This window comes from Dendropsophus ebraccatus, chromosome 6, assembly GCF_027789765.1.
Source record: "Dendropsophus ebraccatus isolate aDenEbr1 chromosome 6, aDenEbr1.pat, whole genome shotgun sequence".
Classification (NCBI taxonomy): Eukaryota; Metazoa; Chordata; class Amphibia; order Anura; family Hylidae; genus Dendropsophus; species Dendropsophus ebraccatus.
Genome location: NC_091459.1, coordinates 30,578,127 through 30,599,157, shown reverse-complemented (window position 1 = coordinate 30,599,157; position 21,031 = coordinate 30,578,127). Strand labels below are relative to the sequence as shown.

At 41.1% G+C, this 21,031-nt stretch overlaps 1 protein-coding gene across 1 annotated transcript in view; it reads right to left on the bottom strand.

Annotated features, from left to right (window-relative positions):
• The window catches only part of FUT9 (fucosyltransferase 9), a 116,991-nt gene that overhangs the window by 28,005 nt on the left and 67,955 nt on the right, over nucleotides 1-21,031 (bottom strand). The window contains exon 2 of the mRNA XM_069973579.1: nucleotides 11,770-11,925. The gene's annotated coding sequence lies outside the window, so the exon portion shown is untranslated. The remainder of the gene's footprint in view (nucleotides 1-11,769; nucleotides 11,926-21,031) is intronic.

Genomic DNA, 21,031 nt, shown 5'->3' with positions numbered 1-21,031 from the left:
TTGAAAGGAAGGATAAAGTGCCAAAGTCTCCTTCCGCACAGCATTTTGTAGTCAGGGCAGAAACCTCAAACTTACACATCCAATAGATGCCACCCATAGGCTCCCATGTGAAACGCCAAAAAATATATACACCGCATACACAAGGAGGACATACAAACTCCTTGATGTTGATGTTGTTCTTACTGGGATGTGACCCCAGGACCTCAGTGCTACCAGGCAACAGTGCTTACCTCTAAGCCTTCTTTATTTATAAATGTTGTACACAAAACCTGGCTAAGGCTATGTTCCCACTGTCTTTTTTGGGGCCATTTGATGGTCTTTTTTTGGACTGCCATCATTTTCACTGCAGATAACGGCCATTAATTTTACAACCTTGACCACTATTATGAAACAATTGCCTTTTTAAGCTTTGAAAATGAAAGCTGTCCAAACAGCCGTCATTTTGAAGGTGTAGCCTTAGGCTATGTTCACATAACATCAAAAAAAAGAGAAAGGACGTCTGATTTTTCTATTTAAAAAGACGCTCGGAATTGCCTCGATTTAATTAACTTCAATGCAACACATTGAAGCCAATGGAATGACGGTCGTCCAATACACAATGTAAAAAATGACGGATGTTGTCTGGGCGGACGTAAAAATAATGATCATGCCAATTATTTTCGGACGTCTTCTGCAAACAGTGGGCATTATATTTTTCACACAATTTTTCTTTTCTTCACCGTCCTTTCACCGTTTTTACTATTAAATTTAATGGACTTTTCAATTAAAGACACATCCAAAGGGCAATTAGTCCACCTGACCTAGAATAATGTATCAACAGCTGTCATTGCCCTGACGGGGGGTCAAACAACAACAATTCAAAATGAAGGACGTTATTTTAAACAGAGATGGAAAAACGTTGCATATACATAGCCTAAAGATAACCTCTGTATATCACTGATGTAAAAAGTGCAGAAACTCTGATGGCCCACCCAAAGTTATGTCATAGCACCTATTTGCTAAACTGTATATAAAGGGGGAGATTTTCCAAACTGGTGTAAAGCAGAACTGGCTCAGTTGCCCTTAGCAATCAATAAGGGTACTATTACACGGGCTGATGAAGGCCCAATAATAAATGTAAACAAGCGCTGATCTCTTAGATCGGTGCTCGTGTACTGGGCCTATTAAACGGCCCGATAATGGTTTAACAAAGGCTGCAGGGACATTGTTACCGATGTCCTTGCAGCCCTTGTTTAAACTTTATACATTACCTGTCCAGGCTGCAGGGCTCCTCTTGTTCTGTGCTTCTCCCTGGGTCCGCGCGCTCCAGTTTCAGAGCGTCCTGTCTCAGTTGACAGGCCGCTTTGAAGCTGGAGCGAGCGGGACCCGGGGAGACGCAAAGAGCAAGAGGAGCCCTGCAGCCTGGACAGGTAATGTATAAAGTTTAAACAAGGGCTGCTTTGCAAATTACACGTAGCGATGCGCGGTCGGCGCCCGACAATTGTAGGTCAGAACCTATATCAACGATCAGCCAATGACAACGATCATCGGCTGATCGTTGTCTTTATTACACGGAGCCATAATCCTCGCCCCCCATTTGGCCAATTATCGCACCTCGTTCTACATCCTGCGTTATCTCAATAAAAGCAGAACAATAGCTTTTTGTATATTGTTCTTAGCAAATACCAAGAGCGGCACAAAAAAACTAATAACAGCACAAAATAAAGCCATCTCAGTGGACTCCTTTATTAAATGTATATGTTAAGTTGTGCTCATGTTCCGGGGTGTTTTTAATTTCGTTCTGTTTCATCCAATTTTTAGAAAGGCAGGTATTATAAGAAGATGATCAGTCCTGGCATCAGATTGTATCTCCTGTAGAAGTAAATGGTTATTTATGAAGATAGCTATAGCACACACTATATGCTAATCCCAAAGAGGTCAGCAGGAGACGTACATCTGAGGAGAACATCAAGCTAAGATAAATTGAATACAAGAGATAGCTCCTTCTTGAATATGTATTCAGGGCTCCTTGCTCATCTCTGCTCCGAGATTATGTAAATACCACTGACGCTCATAACACCGCTGGCAGCAACAAATTAGATAAAATTATTTTTCACATTCAATGCAATTTATTCAACTCAACCAGAATGTAAGCAGATCGAAGGCAGGGTTTATACCAGTGACAGGCTACATCTTTTTTTTCTTTTCAATTTCAACAACCGTGTTATTTCTAGGCCCTATGTAAATGCTGTAGCGTATAATATGACATGTATACTCACAAACATATTACTTTATGACATACAGCTAAAGGCACTTCACATTATAGCAGGGAGCCCTACTATGCAGCCCCAAGCATTGGAAGGCAGGCATACTTGTCTGGTGATGGTTTCGAAAGTCATGGATATAAAAAACTGACAGCTCTTTTTGTTGCAGAAAACCAAGTCCTGGCATTACGACTTTTTTCCTTGCACTGACCGTAGATGTAAGTGCAGGGCATGGAGGACACATGTGAGTCGTCTTTAGTAGTGGTTGCTCACAGGTATCTTCAATATTAGAGAGAAGTGGAGAGGCACGTCACAAAGCAATATGGAGATGAGTGCAAGTCCAGTTGTTCGCTATTTTAATACTGGTGGCTGAAGAAGTTGGATGCAGACCTAGTGAGTCAGGGAAAACATGGATACAGCCATGGGCTCTGTTCAGACCTCGTAAGAGACCAGCCGTTCCGTGACCCGGCCAGGTCACGGAACGGCTGGTTTCATTAAAGATCATCCCGGGCAGTACTGCAGCACCGGCCGGATGATCTTTAGCGCCGCAGAGTTCTGATGCGGGCGCATCTGTGCGCGCCCGGATCAGGACTCTCCACTGCACTCTATGGAGCGGCCAGGCCACGGAACGGCTGGTTTAATTAAAGATCATCCCGGGCAGTACTGCAGCACCGGCCGGATGATCTTTAGCGCCGCAGAGTTTGGATCAGGACTCTCCACTGCACTCTATGGAGCGGACGCAGAAAACTTACATGTCAGTTTGTGGTGCAGTTACAGATCCCGGCCGGAGCGTATACCATGTGTATACGCTCCGGCCGGGATTCCATAGACGGCAAGGTAATATATATTTTCGTAATAATCATGGCTGTTTTACGAAAATATACATTGTGTGAACGTAGCCATAGACTACACGATTGGCACTGTCATAGATACTGTGTACCTGGCACAGTTACTTTGACTGACACTATGTTTTCTGGTGCTATGGGGGCACTGTGTGGCTGGTAATGTTACTGGAAAGTGTGGTGGTGTGCGAGTTGCAATTTAAGCAACTTTAAAGGGAATGTGTCATCAGAAATCACATATTCTTTAAATAATGCTTTTATGTTAAACACATTTTTTTAAGAATTTTTGGTCACTTTTCTAATTTTCCATTTTTCTATCTTTATTTTAAAATAATCCTGAAATAGACAATAGAAGCTTCCTGTGAAATGGCCTCTTGAAAGGTCACAGAGCACGCTCAGAATTGTTTAACATTCATCTCAAGGGGACAGACTGTCTATTGCCATCTATGTCCATGAGGCTTGCCGTAAAGCATGTCACTAAATGCTGTTAAGAACAGCTCAGGCAATATGGAAGCCCCCAGAAGAATGTACAGAAAGTAAAATATAAAAAAATGTAAAAAACAGAAACAGATTAGTATAAAAGAACAAGTTTTTGTATCTGACTCTAATCAGTAAAAAAAATTAGGTGACATATGTCTTTTATAGAGACATTTAGAGAAAACTGTTACTAAATTGTGCTTAGTGTAGACCATGATTGATATTTTCTTTGCCTTTTCATTAATTATGTGGTGCCCAAACTCTCAAACTTGCTTGAGCCATAATTTAGAACAATAGTTTTACCCAGTTTACTGCTTTAAAGGGGTAGTCACATCTGAGACAATTGTATGACAAACTCTAAATGTGAGAAGTCAGGAAACAATGCTAAGAACAGCAACAATAGCAACAAAGTAGCAATGCCAACATATAGGAACATGGGAACATATTGCCAACATAGGAAACAAGGAGTAAGCAATATTCTAATCATTGTCAAAACTGGACACTTCCACTTTAATAGGCCACTATGCCTGATGTCATCTTGGAAATCCAGTTGCCTTGACAACCTGGAACAATTGCATAGAGAGAGCAGTGGATGGAATGTTGCAGATGGAGGATACCTGAGAAGAAATGAAAGAAACATCCAATAGCCCAGCTATAAGACATAGCCACTGGCAGAGACTGCTAACGCTTGATAAGACACTTCACTGGTTTAAGGTGTGGTGCGTAGCAGGTACAAATGTACCTGCTAAGGTTGTTAACCATAGCAATGAATTATTTCAGTACAAATCTAATTTCAGAGTGGCCATGGTATGGTATTTAGCCCCTCATCACCTTGGTTTTATTGTTTTCTTTTCTACCTTAAAGGGGTTGTCCGGGAAAAAAAATCATACTTACCTATGCTGCTGGGGGTGGGAGGGACATGACAGTAATGTATACTTACCTGTCCGGCTGCTCCGCCGCTGTTGGATCCTGGGTCGCTCGCTCTGCACCAACCAGTTGATGACACAGAGCATTGTGTCCTGGTGACAACTGTGTATGTAACCTTCATAGGACTCAAGCCCACTCTATACCCTGCAGCAACCCGCAGCCATTTATTAGAGGGCTGCCACTAATAGTTGTCCAGGAAAAATCAGAGATCTAGCTGTTTTAGCTTGTGTTTCTACATAGCCTTCAGAATGCAATATAAACACTGTGGAAACAACATCCCAAGTCACCAGCAATAGGAATATGATGTTGGCGGGATTATCAGAGAACTGGGGCGTGCTTTCCATAGTGTTCGGACCCCATTCCGAGGGCATAAGAAGAAACCCATCCTAAACTGTTTAGATCAAAGTTGGGGAACCTTCGGCCCTCCAGCTGTTGCAAAACTACAACTCCCATCATGCCTGGACAGCCTTTGTCTGTCCAGGCATGATAGGGATTGTAGTTTTGCATCAGCTGAAGGGTTGAAGGTTCCCCATCCCTGGTCTAGATGAATAAGCAATGCAATAACTGTATAACTCTCCTAGGGGAACTTAAAAAGTTTTTTTTTAAAAGCCAATATTTTTTTTAAAATTATAAAATAAAATCTTCTGCATAATTAACTAAATAAAAATTAACTAAAAAAAAAAAGGGCATGGGGGTCAGAAATGTGTTTTTTTTAAATAAAGTTTTATATATTAAAAAACTAAATGATAAAACATGATGGAAAGTATACAAAATTGGGTATCTTTGTAATTGTGCCATGCTGAGGAATAAAGCATCAACTTTAGGCTATGTTCACACAATGTATGTTCTGCATAAATCACGGCCGTTGTTGCAATTTGCAATAAGGGCCGTGATTTATACAAAACATATATTGTATTGGAATGAATGGAATCCCGGCCAGGTCACAGAACGGCCGTCATTATACTTAGTGTGAACCTGGCCTTACTCTACAGTGAATGGCGTAACAATAAAACTTCTCCAAATTAGCAAAATTGCATTTCTCTTTTCAATTTAAAATCAGAATTACCTTTTTTCACACTTGGAAAGTATGGAAATGCAAAAATAAAAAATTTCTGTTTCATTAAGGGGTTACGCCTCTTCACACACATCAGCAGTACACTGCAATGTCATGAGTGGAGCAGCCAATTAGTGTTAGCGGTCACATACCTAGATAAATGGTGACAACCTGTCTACAGCCACCGTATTCTAAATAACTAACATAAATACTCCTGTATCTGGGAGATCCAGCTGCTGATCAGTAGCTTCACTAGTACAGCCTGCATCAAGAAGACAAAAGAAGACTGCCGAAAACCCAGTGACTTGGATGATAAAAGGTTTAGTCAGGGAATAGATACTAAAAAATCTCCAGTTCACTAAATATTACTTAGGGACGTATTACATGGCCCATCCATGCAGTGTAAGATCTAAGAAATCGTCACTTGTTTACCGAGCTTACACACAGCTTGAATATTGTGCAGCTCTTGCTTTTAGCATAAAAAATAATAAAGTTTATACTTACCTATTCTCCCCCGTTGTCCTGCATCCTTTCATCTGTGTTCCCCGATCACTGCTGACACTTCTAGCCCAGTCTCTTCAGTAACAGGCTGCTCAGCCAATCACTGCTTGAGACAGGACAGTTCTGCGGCCAGCGATTGGCTGAGCAGTCTGTCACTGAGATGGGGCCAGAAGCATTAGCAGTCAGCGGTGAACATGGGCAACAAGGGAGACTAGGTAAGTATAAACTTTATTATTTTTACATCACAACAATGATTTTGCTACTAAGAGAAAATAATGTGATTTATACTAAAATGAGTGCGCCGATTCCAAATATAAACTCGGAATTTGCTTGACACGTCTATATCCTATTCAGTTATAATATTAATGCATTATGTCTTGGAAATATTTCAATGGACATACCCAGACCTGTCCAGACACACTCAAGTATATGAGGCTAACTGGACAGATTTTGATTACGTGATCATTATCGTTTAATATGTTTATTCGTTTAAAACCTTAAAGAGGCAATGTCACAATTTTTTGTTTTTATAAAATCAATAGGGGTTGCGATTACAAGTAACTTTGTAATATACAGTCCCCACTGTAGCTGCTCAATGGCCCCTTGGTCTGTCTGTTTCATATATATATATATATATATATAATTATTAATATCTTTTGTATCTCTCTATCTACCCATCAATCCCATATCTATCTATCTATCTATCTATCTATCTATCTATCTATCTATCTATCCCTTATCTATCCATCTTATCTCCATAACTGTAGCACTATGAGAAAAGAACACCAGGGGGCACACATAGAGTGAAACCGCAGAAGATATAGTAATGCAAAGTGGTGACATAAGAAGAGCATTTTTTGGGGGCGGGCAATATAGCTAGATGATGATTATGATTATTTTTCTCTGCCTTTTTTTAAATAAATACTTGTTTAGGCTATGTTCACACAGCATTTTGGTCCGAATTTTCCAACCAAAACCAGGAACGGATTGAAAACACAGAACGTCTATGTCCACACGCTGTTGAAATTTAGCGGATGGCTGCCATTTAATGTAAAAAAAATGCGGTCATTTTAAAACAACTGCGATTGTTTTGAAATAACGGCCGTTATTTGCCATTAAATGGCAGCTATCCGCTAAATTTCAACAGTGTGTGAACATAAACTTTCTGTGTTTTTATTCCACTCCTAGTTTTAGTTGAAAAATACTGACCAAAATACTGAGTGTGAACATAGCCTAAATGTTATGTTTTATTGATACAATACAGTAATAGTAGTGTAATACTGGTAAATAAAACATATAGAATGGAGAGGATGAGATTGTTGTCTTCGTCTATGACTTTATCATATATTTATGTATGTATCTCATAGAGTCATGTTTATAAACCACATTGTCCTAAATAACCTTTGTAGCTTTTGTGCGGCCTAAAAAACACTGATTATTAGAAATGTAATGCTTGTGATAGTCTAGTTATACTGTTAAAGGATATGATTTTGTTTTTTTACCAAGATGATACTGAGATCTGACTTGTGTTATTGACGTCATTTTAGTTATTTCTGTTCGGTTGTACTATGTAATTGGTTTCCACAAGAACATGGAGATCAAGCATGGTTGCTCTGATCGCCTGTTGCTAGGAAACAACACACACACACTAAAATGTCTAATATTTTCCTAGAGTAAAGTAAAATCACACTAGTTTCATCATATTTGCCGTCCATTATAGATGGGAGCCATGGCTAACATACAGAGGAATCTATACCATATGGTGTGTTACTAACATGTCCGCTACTACTTGCTGGGTGACAAGCCTGGTCACTAAGATCTAATAGCATCTTTTATTGATACCTGCACTAGTTTATAGGCAATGGACTTGGAAACTCATCTTTAAAGTAAGTGGTAAGACCGTGGCTGATAAGGCATTAGTGCCATTCTCTAGGGTAAAGTTATGACCTCTTTTTGGCCTTAATATCCACTCCAGGTTTTTCTATGTTCTTTGTATTTGTCTTTGCTTCAGCTGTTCGTGTCATGTTTTTCTTTTCTCTCTTCACTTACCTTTGCGTTTGCCCAGTCGTTAATGGAGAAGTCTGGGGCTGCAATGATTTTTGGAAAAGGCGGGGGGGGCGACATAATAACCACCACTACTCACCCACCCCCGTGCCTGTCCAACTATGGATCGCCTCTCTGGGTCCCCCCACCGGCCTCTGGGATCTCTGGACCTTCTGGCATGGCAATTGATGGGAAGAGGTAAGCAGTTGTTCCTTATGATGTTCCCCCCTGACCTGACATAATTTTAAATAAAAAAAAAATGCTGGATTTCCCCTTTAAAAATACCTGCTGTGCTTTGATGGACAGGTCTCTCCTCCTCTGTCCTTCAGTGTTTCTCTGCCTGGACTTATGAGCTTTAAGTCCGGGACTTGGTTTCCAATAAAGGAATCTTCCTTCCTTCAATCTGGGCTCTTGATAGTTTTGACCAGCACAGTCCTGTTGTGCTTGATCCTGCATTTTGCCTTGCTTTCAGTATCTCTGGTTTTCTTTACCTTGCTTTGTCCACTGTTTATCTTGCTTCCATTTCTGGCTTTTGTCCTCTGTTTGCCTTGTTACTGTCTTTAGCTTTCGCCCTCCATTTACCTTGTTACTGTCTCTGGATTTCGTCCTCAGTTTGTTTTGTCCACCGGCTTTTTATTAATACCTCTTCTTTCTTACTTTTGTACCTCGCTGCCTTCTCGGTTCTAATCTCTGCCTGTTTTTGTGACTACGCCTTTGTCTGCTGTCATTGTACCTTGCTCGCCCTCTCTGTTGCTGACCAGGCCTGTCTGACTATTCTATTGTCAGTCTTTTGTCTATATTTTGTCTGTCCGCGTTTTGTCCTGTTTTCGCACTTAGTTCAGAGCAGGGACTGTCGCCAAGTTGTGGATGGTCGTTTAGGACCTGCTCTGCCAATAGGCAGGGACAGTGTGGAGGATACTAGCTTTAGGGCCCACTTATCCTGTCTCTTTGTCCCCCTGGGCCCTGACAGTAAGCTATTAAAATATATATATATGTATATATATATATATATATATATATATATATATATACATATTTTATTAAGATTCTGCTACTTCCAATACTTAAAAAGTTGCAGTTTCTTCACAAAGCACTCAATTTCTGTGCAAAAACACAGAAAAAAGCCACAAACTTTTGTGCAAATAAGCAAATGCTTAAAGCAAATCTTTACCGTCCAGTACCCACCCCTGGGCTGCATGGAGGCAGGGAGAGATGCCACCTCATTGACTGCCCTTCACTCTGTGAAAACTTGTTTTTAACCAAAATACCATCCTCAGGAGAAATGCCAACCCCCAAAATGGACATGGGGTGATGAAGTGTACATAAGGGTATCAGCGGTTTTGGGGGTTTTACCGGCAGGTAAGAATGTTTTTTGTCTGGGTTAGCCAAAACCTACACAAAAATCTGTAATAAATTCGTCTCAACACTCATAAATTTTGGTAAGTACTACAAAGAAAATGCAATATCGTCCACTTAACCAATTCTATATAGAAATATGTGTCTGTCTCTTTCTTTTCTGCCGGAGCCTTTGTTCATTTCATTGATTAAAAGCACTTGTTACACTACATTATTAATATTTTGCTGCTTAAATGGACCAGGCTGCCATCCATGACTAAAGGTCCACTATTAAATGCTGTAAAATACAAAGATACAACTTGTCACTTTAAAGTTATGTGACTAATATAAAAGCATTCGGCCTGCGTCTGAACCATTAGGGGTGTCAAACTTCCTAATATATAGCACATTATTCAATATAATGTACAATTAAGAAATACTCTTCATTTAAATAGGCCCTGTTGTTTCAAGAAATATGAGAATACAAAAGAATATGAAAAAACTTTGAGATAGGGATGGGCCGAACCTAGCGAACCCGAACTCTCGGCAATGATTCCCGTTGTCTGCCCGCTCCGTGGAGAGGGTGGAAACAGCGGGAGGAACGTCTGGAAAACTGGGATACAGCCATAGCAGTTTTCCAGGCGGTCCTCCCGCTGTATCCAGCCACTGCACGGAGCGGCCAGACAGCGGGAATCTGATGCCGAGCGTTGGGGGTTCATACGAACCCTAACCTCGGCAGGTTCGGACCATCCTTACTTTGTGTTATATCTTATTGGAGAAAAATGCCTCATTGGCCTCCTATGAACCATTTCTTTTTCTCCCCTTTGCCCCCAGCACTGAACATTTAGGGGGAAATGTATCAAGGGCTTTGTACCTATTTTTAGGTGATTGGATTTTTGACCATTTTTGGTCTCAGTTCTATTCATAAATCAGTATTCGACAGGCGAATATTTTTTAGATTAATTTTTTTAATCTGTTTTGAGTATTCACCCCAAGATTCACATAATTCACATAATTAGCACCCAATTTGTCATTTGTGACTCAGTCACAAGATATTGGAACAAAATATACACGTTATGAAATGTCAGGACAAGCAAGAACATGGACAAGTGAACCCTGACTGGCGCCTCACCTGTGTCCCTGTCTGCTCACCTCAGACTGCCCTTGATAGTAGCAGGTAACTGTACGACGGTCCCTACACTGAGTAGGTGCTACGCAAGAAACTACAAGACAGACAAAAGACAATAAAGCAGTCCAATTGTCCAGGTCATACACTGACAGGTAGCAGAGATACCGAATTGCACAAAAAAACGAAAACAAAGTCAAAGAGAATAGCAAAATGTCAAGGCAGGCGGCAAACAGGAAAGGTCCAAGAAACACAGCAGGGTTAGGAGCACAAAGAAATAGCAAAGGTATATCAGGAGACTAGCAAGGTTGCCCAATAACCAGCAATAGAGTGAGCCTCAGCCAAACACTTATAGGGAACCAGTAGACCATCCCAGGCCATATTGGACCAGGCTCCTGGTTCCAAACAGAATCACCTGTGGGCCAGAACTGGCAGCAGTGTTAACTCCATGATTGCCAGAGAACACAGCAAGCAGGTAGGGCTGATACTCCAGACAGAAACAGGTGGGCTATGTACACTCCACAATAAACCCAAAACCAAGAAAATCAGCACCTTCTCGGCCGCACAGCCATCCGGACAATACACCAATCCTCATTATAAGAGTCACACAATTTACACTCCTTAGGAAATGTCCCCCTTAGTCTTAATGTTCTGTTAAAATAAAACCCAAGATGGATTATCAGATCACTGAGGGATCAGTTTACATGCTGGCTAATAAATTCAGTTGGGAAGGGGGGGGGGGGGTTTGAAGGAGATGGGGGTGCAGTAAAAGTTCAGGTAACCTAAAAATTAGACTAGGGGGAAACCTGGTGAAAAAGTCCATAGAAAAGACATAAAATGGCCAAAAATATTGCTACTACTAATAATAATAATTGTATTATATAGCATCAACATATTCTGTAGCAGTGTACAATTCTAGGATTCCAGCATTGCAGCTATTCAGCTTGGGAAAGCCTCTTTGATTCCTTGTACCTGAGAATAAAAGTATTTTTCTACGACCTAGATGCACAGACAGATATACGAAAACAGTGTCAGCAGTTTTGAACATGAATTAAAGCTGACAGATTCCCTTTAACCTGTCTAGTCTAGGTTTGCACCACCTATTAGTGTAGCTTACAGTACAGTAATCAAATGCCAAACAATCGGACTTGCCCATACTCAAGTTGTGCTCATCTCTAATGTATGCCCACGTAATACTTAATTTCACCATTTTAATATTACCTTCACTTTGTGTCCTTAGTCCTGAGTCATCTGTTTAAAGAAGCCCAACAGGAGAGTAAAAGACTCAGGTGGCTTGGTCTCTTAAGCTCCTTGAACCGCTGGACATTTTTGATATGTCGTAATCAAAACTCACTTGCGGCTGTAATGTTTCTTTGTCTACAAAATAAAAAGAGAAAACATTGTGAAAATACTGTATTTAAAGGTTAAGTGTTATAGTTTTACTGTTGTTTAAAAAACAAAACAAAAAAAAAAAACATGTCGAAAGTTTTAGTCGGTGTCTGGTCGCTAAGACCCCACAGGTTGCTAGAAGGAGCTATGATAATTACTCCTCGTCTCTCTATCCTCACTATAGGAGACAGGCTCCATAGACTTTCAATAAAATCCATCTCCTGCATTGAGGAGAGATATACGGAGAGAAGCACCTAGCTCAGTGCTTCTCTCCACTTATACTGGCAATCATTGGAGATTTCAGTACCCAGACTCCAGATGACCTAAATTTTTGACATGTCCCTAGGACATGTTTTTTTTTTTTTTTTTAAATGACATTAAAATTTTATATTGGGAGGAGTATTAAATGAGTAGTTGCCAAGAAATTCAGAGGAATAGAGGCAAGCACAATGGGCAAGAATGTCAAAACTTCTAAGGTAAAAATAAACAAATAGAGCAGGTACCATCTGACATGTTTAACCCCTTCGGGACACAGCCATTTTTGGCATTTATGACACAAGTTTTTCAAATATGACTTTATGCATTAATAACTTTGGAATGCTTTTACCAATTTTTGTGATTCCAAGATTGTCTTTTCGTGACATATTCTACTTTATGTTATTGTTTAATTTGGGTTGATACTTTTATAATTTTATTGTGAATAACTCCAAAATGTTGTTAAAAATAAAAAAAAAAACGCATTTCCCTAAACTTGAAAGTCTCTGCCAATAAGAAAAATAGTAATACTACATACATTATTTATTAGTTTATATCTATAACATGTCTACTTTATATTAGCAGCATTTGGTGAACATGCTTTTACTTTTTAAGGATGTTAGAGGCCATAAAATGTTGAGTAGCAATTCTCAAAACCTTCGTGAAAATTTCAAACGCAAAATTTTTTTGGCCACCAGTTCAGTTTTGGAGTATATTTTAGAGGCCTGTATACTAAAAAAAAAAAATCACCCCATTTTGAAATCTTCACCCTTTCAAAAATTCTAATTGATATTAATACAGCTTTTTTGTAACCCTTTAAGCATTTCACAGGAATAACTGTAATGTAAGAGTGAAAAGTTAAAATTTGCATTTTCTTTCCAGAGATTCCAGTGTAATCCTATGTATTTTTTACCAATTACCGTTACCGATCCACCAATGCCGGGGACTGCCCTTTGGGGGTCCAGAGGTAGTTACACTAGACTGTCAGCTATCATCAGTTTAGTTGTGGCTCCTGGTCACTATTTTCCTACTGGTCTCCTACAAGTCAGTACATTTACTGACTTTTGCTGGAATATAACTTTAATCTAGTCCCCTGGGTGTTTGTGCTACTCAAACTTGTGACATAATGTCCAGTAGTTCATGCACCAAGGAGCTAAGGGACGGCTCAGCTGTTTTTGTATGTTTTTTCACTTAAAGGAGAATTCTGTCCAAAAGTTATTTTTAAAGTATGTTTTTGCCCAACAAGTTATTCAGATTGCCAATAGACACTTATTAGGGGAAATGCACATATAGGGGGAGATTTATCAAACATGGTGTAAAGTGAAACTGGCTCAGATTCCACTTTTCCTTCCTCACAGACTCGTTGGAAAATGAAAGGCGGAATCTGATTGGTTGCTATGGGAAACTGAGCCAGTTCTACTTTACACCATGTTTGATAAATCTCCCCCATAGTGTTTCAATTTCTTGTAAAAATGGTGAGGTCACGACCCACTGTGTAAGTCCTAGAGGTGCAGGCTAAGCTGTGCTGTGGCTGCTGCTAGGGCTATGGATTTCAGGACTGTACTGAGCAGCTGCTGCTTCTTCCCCCTGGGGCTCTTGGCACACTTCTAATTGCCCCTGGCACAGTTGTCCCATCCTCCAGAACAATACCATTGCTGGTGTCGGGGCAGCACCTGCCCGGTAGGAACAAATCCCCTGCATGGCAAAGCCACCTCCTGCCTGAAGCAGCTCCCCAGAACCTTCTCCTGGCCACCTGTACCCCTCACCATCCCCTCCCTGCTAGGATGAAATCCATAGAATAAAGCTGCAAGTCTACAAACTGAGCAGCAATTCTTACATTATTGCATACTTTAAAATAGCTTTTGGACGGAATTCTCCTTTAAGTTCACTTGTGTGTGAACCTACTTGTTTTAGCAATCCTTAAATCTACTGTAAAACAAATACCAATATTGAGTGTCAACCTGTACTACATTATGCCCCAGGGCTGAATTTACAGTTCTGTTGCTTGCTATTGAATACAGAAAGGTCAGTAAGTGTTTATTAAATTGCACTCTCTTGCATACATACAAAACATATAGTACAGCGCTCAGTCCTGGAATTCATAGATACAGCCATAGACTAAGTTCACACTACGTATGATTTCATTAAACAACAGCCGTAATTGCAGGTTTGCAACCACGGCTGTTATTTAATAAAATTGAAAATCACGTTGATTTCAATTGAATCCCGGCCGGAGTGAATACACACTATATACACTCTGTCCGGGATTCCTTGTGGACAAGGAAAAACTGACATGTCTGTTTTGTGCGGCCGCTATTCATTGAATAGTGGCCGCACAAGACAAACAGATCAGATAATGTAAAGTGTGGCTCTGGTCGCACTTTACATTGTCAGAAATGGTGAATTGACATGCAAGCACACCCATATGTTCCCAGATTCCAATTCAAAAGAATGAAGTTCATCCAGCCAGTACTGCAGTACCCGCCAGGATAAAATTTACTGACACAGGCTGTTCTGTGACATAGCGACATGGAACTTATTCTCAGGCTATGCTTCCAGAATGAAAATTTGACAGATGAAATGGAAGAACTTGATTTCTTTGCTTGGTCAACTTTAATAAAAGGAGACAAATTACAAAAAAAAAGGAAACTCTTCAACTCTCATTGAAGAGATCAGTGGTGAACATAGTCTGAAAAATAAGTCTCCATACACCACTAATCTTTGCTACCACACCCCATCGAGCTGCATTTAACACTCTAGACAGCCAGCACCTTGCTCTGTAATGTCAAGGGCAACAGCTGTTTACTTCACTTGTTTGTTCCTTGAAAAATCAATGAAAAAAAAAAGAAAAAAAGATAAGGATAAATAAACCATTTACAAGAGTCTGCTGCAGTGGTTTAAAACCGGTGGATTTCCAACTGCAACAGAACTATATCCCCCAGCATACAGTGAGAGCCCTCAGAAGATCATAGGTTAGAAACTATGCTTCTGCATATACAGTACATGGGCGCACACTGCAAATAAGGTAATTAGAGATGAGCGAGTACTGCTCCATCGAGTAGGTGTTCGATCGGGTAGTACACTATTCGAAATACTCGTTTTCGTATAAGTATTCATCCAAAAATGCAGTAAAAATTTGATTTCCCTTCCACCTTCCCTGGCGCTTTTTACTATGCAGGGGGAGGGGGGGGACAGGCACTAGGAGCGCACAGGCAGTGAAAAAAAGTATTTGCATTCATTGGCTGGCTAAACCATGTGACCTCCAGAGTATAAAAATAGGTGGTTTCAGATTCGTTTTCAGATGCTACTTGGAGCTAGACAGGGAGACAGTGTATAGCAGGGACAGTTAGGTGTTAGGTGATTTTAGGCAGGAGAGTAGTGAGTAGTGAAATATTCGACTTTCGAGAATTCGAATCGAATAGGCACCGAGATTCGACTATTCGAACAAATATTCGATCCCATTATAGTCTATGGGAAAAAAATTCTCAGCACTTGGAAATCAAATTCGACCACTTGTAGGTCACCAAGTCCCCCATGAAACCTCCCTTAACGATGCGAACACCTCCAGAATGACACTGGGACATTAGGGGGAGCATGCCTGGGTGCACTTAACACCCCAAAATCAAAGTATAATGCCACTCTCCGCAGTTGCGAAGGAAAAATATTTGCGAATACTTTACAACAATGTTTACACATTTTGTTTGTATTTCTTGCGCAGCGTTACATACATGATTCCAATGTGCGTATGTAGAGCGTCATGGTATTCGCGTGTATCATGCATCATGTTGTACGAACATTATTGTATGTATGTATGTATGACGTGCCTTTTTGTGGGCTACTGGAACAATATTTATCACGTGCCTTTTACTGGGCTACTGGCACAATAGGTATCACTTGCCTTTTACTGGGAAACTGGGACAATAGGTATCACTTGCCTTTTACTGGGCAACTGGCACGATAGGTATCACGTGCCTTTTACTGGGCAACTGGCACAATAGGTATAAGGTTAACGTGCCCTTAGTGGGCTAAACCAGGGAAACTATAAGTCAGTTGTACACACAGGGTACTGGAATGAATACAGCTGCTGATGCTACTGCTGCTGTTATATCATCTATCTCTTAGCACTGAGAAGTGCTTTGGATGCAGACTCCAGAGATGACTTTTTTGCTGGATCTTAGCCCTGAAAAGGACTTTTGGGTTCAGTAGTAATCCTGCCTAACCAAAACGCTACTAAAATCTCTCCCTGCTCGAAGAACTCTCCCTGACTAGGTTGAAAGCGCATCTGCGGTCGAGAGGCGGAAGTCAAGTGTTACATTTTCGAGGTCATGTGGTTCAGCCATCCAATGAGGGTAGACACAGTTTTCGCGCTGCATGCGTACTCCCAGGGTCCTTTACGGCCTCCCTGCATGGTCATTGGATTAAAAAAAGCGGCAAGTGCAATGGGAGGGCTTTCGAATGTTTGCTGCATATTGGACACACTACTCGATTGTATTCGAAACATTGAATACCTACTCGATTGAATCGTATTCACTCATCTCTACTCGTTAGGGCTAAAACTATAGACAGCACAGTTTTAGTAACAGATATACAGCTATTAAACCGACTAGCAGAACGTCAGTGTGTTCAGACAGGCAGGCAGATGGAGTGCACTGTTAGGAATAGTCTGCAGTGTATCTACTTGCTCAAAATTTCATATATCGGGTATACAGCTGTATACTGCCAGTGTGCCAAAAAAAAAAAAAGTTTGGTGCTACTGTTTTGTGTTCTGTGCGTAACATAAAGCAGTTCAATGCCTGTTGTCTATAGGTTTTCAAAAAACTTCATATTTCGGGTATATAGGAATTTTGGTTTAGAAGAAATGAGCATTTTTCTCCCACAGACTTTAATGGGATTCAATATTCGATCGAATAGTTGCGTATCAGAGACTACTCAAATCAAATTTTGACATTTTGAATATTTCACTACTCGCTCATCTCTAAAGGTAATGTACATATATGATAGGTATTAAATAACCAACAATGGCAACACTGATATATATATACACAGTATATATATATATATATCAGTCAGGTGTTAAGTACAGTGGTGCCTTGGATTATGAGCATAATTGGTTCTGGGACCGTTGTAATCCAAATCCACTCTTAAACAAAAGCAAAACTTCCCATAAGAAATCACTGAAATGCAGACAATTGGTTTCACACCCCAAAAATAATATTTTATTCTGAATAACATGTAGAACAGATGAAATAAACAATGAGAAACAGCTGAATATGTGATATTATAAGTTACTGTAAGTAACTATAAGTTATAAGTATAGCAATCAGCATGTGGAGTATAATGTATAGAAAGTGCATAAACCTGAAAAACAGCAACAGTTTGTAGATACAGGATGGAGATGCAACTCCCCATAATGGCGAGGATGGGAAACACAAGGGCTGACAGAGACTGCAGGAAGTATGAAAGAATGAGCAGGCTATTTGTGCGCACATTATAGCAGCACTCTCTGTCCGGTGAGAGAGGGGTTACACCTATGAAGAGATTACCCCCACAGTCCTGTCCCCTGATGCAAGCCCCAGCCTGAAGTGGATCTGATATGATTTGGAAGGTGAGGGAGACTTCCTGGGTCAGAGTACAGGGCTGTAGACCCGGCTATGCAGACCATGCCCCTCCTCCACTCCCCCTCCCACTCAGTACAGGGAGCTCTTAAACCAAAGCAATGCTTTTAACCCCTAGATGACCTAGGACGTATCGGTACGTCCTGGAAGTCTGTCCCCAGACGACTCTGGACATACCGGTACGTCCTAAGCTGTAAAGCGCACTCTGGAGTGGAGCGGGCTTCATAGCAGGTGGGGGCCGGCTGCAGGGGAGTCCCCTGTCACTTACCGATCGGGACCCGGGTCCCGATTGTTAAAACGGACCGCCGGAGGTTTCTCACCTGCCTCCGCGCTGTCCAATCGGCGCTCTGGTCACTGAGCCTGCACAGGCAGGCTCAATGAGCAGAGCGCCGATAATACTGATCAATGCTATGCCTATGGCATCAAAATACGAGAAAAAAATGGTACTAGATACAGCGCTGTCCCAATAAGAATCCAAATGTGCACCATAAAAACATTACATATATAATTTATTATCACAGCACAGAGTTTACGCGTTTCAGGAGGTAAATGGGTCTTTCTTCATCAGAACAGTGCAATATCATATACCTATGATATTGCACTGTTCTGATGAAGAAAGACCCATTTACCTCCTGAAACTCGTAAACTCTGTGCTGTGATAATAAATTATATATGTAACGTTTTTATGGTGCCCATTTGGATTCTTATTGGGACAGCGCTGTATCTAGTACCATTTTTTTCTCGTATTTTGTTGTTACTGTACGGGCCCTGTCGTTGGGAGTATCCTGTCCACGGTATCTTTGGCTTTGCAGTCCCGGATCCTAGCCACCTGCTTACTGTCCTATCCTCACGGATTTACAGCTACCCCAGAGGGGTGATATGCCTACAGCCCAAGGGGCACAAAGGTGAGTGGAATCACCCACTCTCCCTATTCTAGTGTCATCTCGGTAAGACACGAGGCGCTGGTGCCCTTGTTTTTTCTCTTTCTATTTGCATGCCTATGGCATAGCAATGATCAGTGTGTAAAATGAAAGTGATGAATGTACAAGTCCTCCAAAGGGACTTAAAATGTATTAAAAAAAAAGTTAAAATCACTAACACACTACCCCAAAACCCCTCCCCCAATAAAAGTTTAAATTACCCCCATTTCCCATTATACAAATAAAACATATAAAAATAAATAAATAAACAAACATATAATATACCGTAGCGTGCGTAATTGTCCGATCTATTAAAATATAACAAGCATCATTGCGAATGGTGAAAGGAGTACACGAAAAGAGGGGAAAAAGTGCGCGGATTACCGATTTTATGTTACATTATATATAAAAAAAAATTATAAAAAGTGATCAAAACGTCCGATCTTCACAAATAGGGTATTAATAAAAACTAGAGATCATGGCGGAAAAAATTACACCCCATACAGCTCCGTAGGTGAAAAAATAAAACTGTTATAAGCGTCACAATAGGCCCATTTTATTAATATTTAATTGCCAAAAAAAGGATTTCATTAAAAAAATATATATCACATTAGAGAATCTGTGTAAACCTGCATATGGTTGTGTTCGGACTGACCTATAGAATAATGGTATCATGTCGCTTTTACCATATAGTGCATTACGTTGACACAGGAACCCCCCAAACGTTACCATATTGCATTCTTTTTTACGATTTCACCAATTTATATCTTCATAAATAATATATTTGGAATTCCGTCATACATGTTATGGTAAAATGAAAGACGCCATTACAAAGTACAACTATTCCTGTAACAAACAAGCCCTTACATGGCCCTGTAGATAGAAAACTGAAAGTGCTAGAGCTCTTAGAAGGGGAGGAGGGAAAAACGAAAGTGCAAAGATCAAAATTTGCGCGGTCCACTGGGTCATTTTGGGCCTGGTCCTCAAAGGGTTAAACCAAGTTACAATTTTGAAAAAATTTAAGCTCTTAAACCAAAACGCTCTTAATCCAAGTTACTCTTAAAGCAAGGTACCACTGTAAAGGGAAAGGACACAAGAAAGTGTAGCACAGCAAGGGCCAACATGGAGACAGTGATGTGGTGGGGGAAGCGAGTAAGGTAAGAATAATCCTTTTTTTCTATTTCACTGCACCCTGAGCACAGTTAGAATAAAAATCTCTGGAATACCTCTTAAGGGTGCCTTCACACCTACCGGATCCGCAGCGGATCTTACTTCTGCGGATTCGCAGCGAGATCAGCTGCGGATCCAGTATCATTCACCCCTATGATAGCACATACTCACAGTGGGATTGACATCCCGCTGTGAGTATGTGCTTTAACTTCCTGGTGCCGGCAGCCCCGCCGCCCGCATCCCTGTCCCATCATCCCCGCCATCGTCCATCCCCATCCCCGCCATCGTCCATCCCCGTCCCCGGCAACCTCCATCCCCGCCCCTGGCATCCTCCGTCCCTGCATCCTACAACCCGCCGCCTAGAGCATACATTACCTGCTCGGCTGCGCGACTGCAGTGAGGCTCTGCGGTGCACTGATGGGCTGATCGAGACCGGGAGCCTCACTGCAGATGCGCCGCCAAGCAGGTAATGTATGCTCTCGGCGGCGGGGATGGAGGATGCCGCCGGCGGTGATGATGGGACAGGGATGAAGGATGCCAGGGACGGGGATGATGGGACGGGGATGGAAGATGCCGGGGACGGGGATGGAGGATGCTGGCGACGGGGCTGATGGGACGGGGATGCGGGTGGCAGGGCTGCGGGCACCAGGGAGTTAAAGCACAAACTCACAGCGGGATGTCAATCCCGCCACGAGTATGTGCTATCATAGGGGTGAATGATACTGCATCCGCAGCTGATCTTGCTGCGAATCCGCAGAAGTGAGAAGTGAATCCGCAGAAGTGAACATAGCCTAAGGCACCCTTAGGCTATGTTCACGAACTGTAAAATAAAGGTTAACTACAGTGTAATTGTAAGGTAAAAATACAGGCTTATTTTCAATATATTAATGCGCTCCAATGAAATCAATGTGAAATTAGTCAACAGTGCACACACCGTACGTTTTGCCTTGCACCACATTTTGGTACATAACACTTGTGTGCCAAAATATTCTCCAATGCCTTAATACCCACCAAAATTTTCTGTATGGTGTCCTTGTTTTTCCTATTTCATATATGTAAAATACTTCTATATGCCTTAACCACATACTATTCATTGCAATACCATGTAATCTGCACAGCAGCCCCATGATTGAC